The sequence below is a fragment of the Primulina tabacum genome, chromosome 13 (assembly GCF_025594145.1).
Source record: "Primulina tabacum isolate GXHZ01 chromosome 13, ASM2559414v2, whole genome shotgun sequence".
NCBI lineage: Eukaryota > Viridiplantae > Streptophyta > Magnoliopsida > Lamiales > Gesneriaceae > Primulina > Primulina tabacum.
The window spans coordinates 9937805-9943874 of record NC_134562.1 but is presented as its reverse complement, the minus strand read 5'-3'; positions in this window follow the sequence as shown (position 1 = coordinate 9943874).

Genomic DNA, 6070 nt, shown 5'->3' with positions numbered 1-6070 from the left:
CGGACCTGTACACGGGGTCCGTGTCCATTACACTTGAGGAAGAGAATTCCCGAGCCTACACGGACCCGAGCACGGACCTGTACATGGGGTCCGTGTCTATTGTTTTTCCGGAGAGTAATTTTGCCGAGTGTACACGGACCCTCATCCGGAGGCCTACACGGGGTCCGTGCCCTTTAGTTTTAGGCGAGAATATTTGTTCCTAAATTAGAGTTTTAATTATTTTGGTAACTAGATTTGATATCTTTGAGATTTGTGAACAATATATACTCGAAAATCTATCATTGTAAAAACTTTTGAGTCATTAATTGAGTTTTATATAAAACTTTTCTTTGAGAATTCTCTAAAAAACAAGCTTAAGTTTCGTTATAACTTTTGCGTTGTATCAAATCAAACTTATCAAAAGATTTATCTTTTGTGGCGTTTGTCAATCGAATATCACGAGGGTTGCCAAGGACGGGTTCTTTGGAGGTTCTCTTGAACGAGATTGTTTCTATCGTTGATGAATTGTTGGTAGACCGCATGATCTAGAGGCGATTATCACACCTATCAATTACTTGTTTCAAAGATCGGGAAAAATCAAAGATCTCGTGGGCGAGATCGCATCAGATGGTATCAGAGCTTTTGGTTTTTTATTCAAGTAAGTGTATCCATTCAATTCTTCGTAGGATTTTCAATACCGATTTTCGTGTAGCGATTTCTATGGATTTGTTGAATTCAAAAAAAAAAATCGCGAATTACTGTTCATTCGCTGGAGTTACTGTTTATCGGAAGTACTGTTCATATCGGAAAGTACTGTTCATCGGAAGTACTGTTCATATCCGAATTACTGTTCATCGCAAGATTTACCGTTTACGACACTCGTCATCCGCCGAGATACTGTTCATTGTCGCCGAAATTACTGTTCATCTGGCGGAGTTACTGTTCATCCGCCGAAATTATTCACGAACTGTTCACGCTGGAATTAACGTTCACTCGAAAGAAAAAAAAATTTGAATCGGGTGTTTGTTGGAATTTTAGCCCTTATATTTCAGCGTTAAGTTTGTCCTTGTCATTTAGTCGCATTCTAGTCAATTTCCAGAGTTGCTTGTTCTTGTGTGGTCTAAGTGAGTCGAATTTCAAGCGTCACAGGATTGATCTCATAAGTTTGATACGTGGAAGCCACGAGACTTAAGCGCCCCCTTGAGAATTCTCACTTGAGTGAACATATTTGAGTGGAGTGAATTTTCATTGGAGTGATTTGTGAGGTTTTGTGGTGAGGGAGAAAGACGAGTGCGAGTGAATTTTCATTGGAGTGACTAGTGAGAATTTGTGGTGAGGAAACTTTATTCTTTCATTGTTTTATACTAACCTTTTCTTGCAGGTATAATGGTTGACGATCTTCAATTTCAAACAATGTTAAGGGGGATTGATAGAATATGGGAGAAGGAGCTTAAGCCTTTATATGAAAGGTTGGATAGGCTTGAGGGTAGTGCTAATGAGAAGAGACGAGGTAGTAGATTTGGTGGGGATAGAGCATTGCATTTGGATCGTGATGATAGGAGGTACAAATCGAGTGGTAGGCAGGGAATTGACTCGTGGAAGGAGTTCTTGACATCCGCACGAAGGTCGAGTGAAGAGAAGAAGGTCAAGACTAGACCGAAGTTGGTTTTGAAGCATGGGTATCAAGGTACATCTAAAATCTCAAATGTTAGTACTTATGATATTTAATGTATTTGGTGTCTAAAGTTTGGACATGATATTAGCCAATGTAAAAAGGAGGAGGTGAATGTACTGGAGTCTAGAGTTGAATGTGAATCTAAGAATGCAGTCGAATGTGGAGTTGAAGTGAGCATCGATGTTGAACCTAAAGTGGAGGTTGAGAGAATTGAGGAGGTTGGTACTCCACTGATTTCTGACTTGAGCATAGAATGTTGTGCTGTGGAGGGTGAATCCTTAGATGGTGAATTTTCTTCTAATGTGTGCGCTATGGAGGAGAAAGAAGAAAGTAGTAGTAATTTGTTGCACGCATGTTATGATTCATCATGTACCTTTATTGATCCATCTATTTCAGTTGTAATTACTGATGATCAACTGCAATTTAATTGTGAGAGTGAAAAAGAATTTAAAATGCCGAAAGAATGAGTGATCAAAAGAGTGAGATGGCCATAGAAAAAAAGAAAAAGAAAAAGAGGCCAGAGAAAAACAAAAAGAAAAAGAAAAAGAAAAGAAAAATAATTTTAAGGCCCAAAAGAGTGAAAAGAGTGAGGATGAGAGTTGTTTACTTTTGTATAAACCCCTTAAAGTATCTTTGTACAAAGTGGTTTATTATTTTTGTGATGATATAGCCGGTTCAATCCCGAGCATTGTTATTTCTCATTTGCAGGGTTATGATGAAGTTGTGATGAGGAGGCGAGCAAATGTGGAAGGTGTAAAAATGCAATGGAATGATCCATTTGGCGTTGAGAGCAATCACCGTGAGATAAGCATAGTTGCCAACGCAACAAGCATGAGGTATGATTTTAGTCCTTATCTTAGTTCATTGTTGTGTTGTGCTCAAGAATTTGGGGTGAGTGTTGAAAGTGTGATGTCCAAATGGTCTAACGATGAGATGACGATTTTGTCAGGGAGTCACAGCGTTGAGGATGGTGATATAATGCATGAATTAAATTCAAATGTTAGTTATTTTGAGTGTTCAAAGATTGTCAAATTGATGAGGTTTTGGCATGTCAATGACTTGAGTGCATTAGAATTAAATTCTTGTGTTGTGTTAAATGATTACATGGATAGTACATCTGATGTGTTCTATTTGCATGATTCATACTTGTTTGATGATGTATTTGGAAAGATGATGAGTGAATATAAGAATTTTTATGTTCATGATGAATATAATTTTAAGGAGATTAAATTGTTCATGTTATGTTCATTTTATGAATTACTTGCCATTGAGGAGTATTGTTGTGATCTCATCATTGATATAATTCATAATTATATGTGTTGGTTACATATGAAGAGGTATGTCGAATGGTGTTGTGACGAGGGTCTTGCATGTATGACGATAGCCAATAGGCTAGGGTTTTATGACATGCATGACTTAATTCTTAATCCTAGTAAGCAATATACTTACATTTGTAGGATACTTGCTTTGGTGTTGACTAGGTCTAAGAAGGGGAGGAACTTGATTTTTGTGATACTTAACGGTATTTTATCATTTTATGTCATTTGTGACCTGGTATATGTTGATGTTGATGAGTTGATGGTGAATGCTGCCATGGAGTTAGGGATCAAAACGTTGATGTCGCGTGTGGGCGATGGCACCTACAAACTTGAGCTTAGAGGTAAGCATGTTGATAATATCGTCCTTGTTATTACTAACTTGCTTCGTTTTTGTGCAGGGGGGCAAGATTTGAGGACAAATCTTTTTGAAGAAGGGGAGTATAATAGGAATCTGGACGGGATGATCAAGGAAGTAGGTCTCATGATGCATGGGAGTGCGTGGGAAAAGCCAAAGGAACATTATTCAAGCATTGTTCAAAAGAACCGAGGCTGCACGGACCCGAGAACGGACCAGTACACGGGGTCCGTGTCCTTTGTTTGCTGGAGAATATTTTTGGCCGAGTTTACACGGACCCGTACCCGGAGGCCTACACGGGGTCCGTGTCCTATGATTAGCTGCGAATATTTGCGAAGATTTGGTGCAGATTTTGTTACCTAGTTATCTTTTTGTTATCTCTGGATTTGGTATCAATATATAGACGAATTTTTTCATTGTAGAAAAAAAACATTTGTTCATTATTGATTGATTTTATAAAACTTTTCTTTGAGAATTCTCTCAAAAACAAGCTTAAGTTTCGTTATAACTTTTGCGTTGTATCAAATCAAACTTATCAAAAGATTTATCTTTTGTGGCGTTTGTCAATCGAATATCACGAGGGTTGCCAAGGACGGGTTCTTTGGAGGTTCTCTTGAACGAGATTGTCTCTATCGTTGATTAATTGATGCTAGACCGCGTGATCTAGAGGCGATTGTCACAGCTATCAATTATTTGTTTCAAAGATCGGGACAAATCAAAGATCTCGTGGGCGGGATCGCATCACAAAATTCACATATATCAGCAATATATGACGTGAGTGATGCAAAAATAATGGTGTAAGTCGTGCCTTGATGGTTCCTACGTAAGTACGATGAAGAACGAACGTCGGGAGAGCGCCGGAGGATTTTTTTTGCAAGAACAAGCAAATTCCGATGCTATTCAGCTGCTGGGGGTGCTAAAACCGAGAGGGAGATTCTGAATAAAGGGAGTGTCGGCTGGTGGGGAGTGCTATGTTTAGGTTAAATGGTGATTAGATGTAATTTAAATAGATACAATAAGCTAATGGGCCCTAAAATTGCAATTTAAAGGTGTTAAAAGAGTTTTAAGTCCAATAAGCTTAAAAATAGGCCCGTTAAATTCAAACACACTCTCGAAAAATATTTCGTGTTGGAAAGTTTTTTGAAAATAATAGCCGAACCCTCAAAAAGTCCCTCGATTCAATAAAATTTACGTACCGTTAAAAATTATCCTCTGACAGGTAAAAATACCAAATAAGGCCTATTTCTTGAAAAATACCTTTAAAACACCTTATAATAGTTAAATAAAAATTAATCATGTAATAAATATAATTTCCTGATAATTATCCGGTCTCCATTCCTCGTTCGAGCGCGAAAAACATCTAGAAACCCTAATGCATTAACTTTTAAAAATTTCATAAAATAAATTATCCTATGCAATAATTATGCATAAAATACACAAAAATAATTAAATCCATAATTTAAATAAAATCATAGATTGCATGCATTCATGTTACGTGAATTAAATTCTTGGATCTTACAATTTGACCATTTCCATGGATGCAATTACTCCAAACATCTATGAAATTTTTTAACAAACCAACTTCAAGATGACCGTCATTATTACTCACAGTGTCATATTCAGATTCTTCCCTATTTTAAGTAATGTAAAATTTTGTTAACACTTTCATTTTGTACCTTTTATGAAATTATTTATATAAGAGACGTGAAATAATAATTATGTTCTAGTTAACAATGCAAATGATCAGTTAATTGAAAAATATAACTGACACATCATCTAGATTCACAAGAAGCATACTCACAATAGATTTCTCATCAGCAGCTGCACACTGGAAATGCTTTACCAAGCAAAACAAAAAGAAAACATCAACAAAAACCCAATTCATGTGGAAAATAAAAATTAAGATATAAGTTTTTACCTCCCAATATTATGGCCCCTCATTTTGATGTGATCATTTCGGGGGCACGATATTCTCAATGAGCTGCAATAGCTCATGTATAAAGAATTTAAGCACCAATGAATTAAATCGAGTTTGATTTTAAACCAAGTGGAAAATACTCGAAGTAATCATTCTTTAAGAAAGCTGATCAGTTTAAAGCTTTTAGCTTGTGTAAACTGATTAACTGAAACAAGAGGGATCAGTTCGAGCTTGTATCATTTCAATTATGGTGAGAACTGAACTGATATCAGCTGAACTGATCAAATCAGTTTTAAAACAGTAGTTAAACAGTTAGGAACACAAGATACGTTAATGGATGTTCGGAGACTTCAACTGCTCCTACGTCACCCCTTCTACCACCTCGGGTAGGTTCCACTAGTAGACTTTGATTTATACAACTCCTTGTACAAACTTACTCAGCTTATGAGTTACGCTACTGCCTAACTGAACTCCTAGTATAGACTGAAGGCAGCACCTTCCAGCCAATATTTGTTTAACGTCTATGTGTCAAAGATTACATATACAAGTTTATTGTCTTTGTGCAAGACTCACTCAGCTATTCAATAAGCTTAACTCTCTGTATTTGTGAATGATTGTGTGTGCATGTGTGAGAACTGATCTATGAGTACAACACAAAAGTGTTCTCACACACTGAGGGAATTGTTCTTCTAATCTATCCTGATAACATGTTGAATTGTTCTCTCAAATCTGGGCTGGTTGATTCTTGTAAGCTGATATTAGTTGGGCGTGCCCTTCTTCTTCACACACTACTGTTTATGTAAGGTCCAGAAAATTCGATCTAC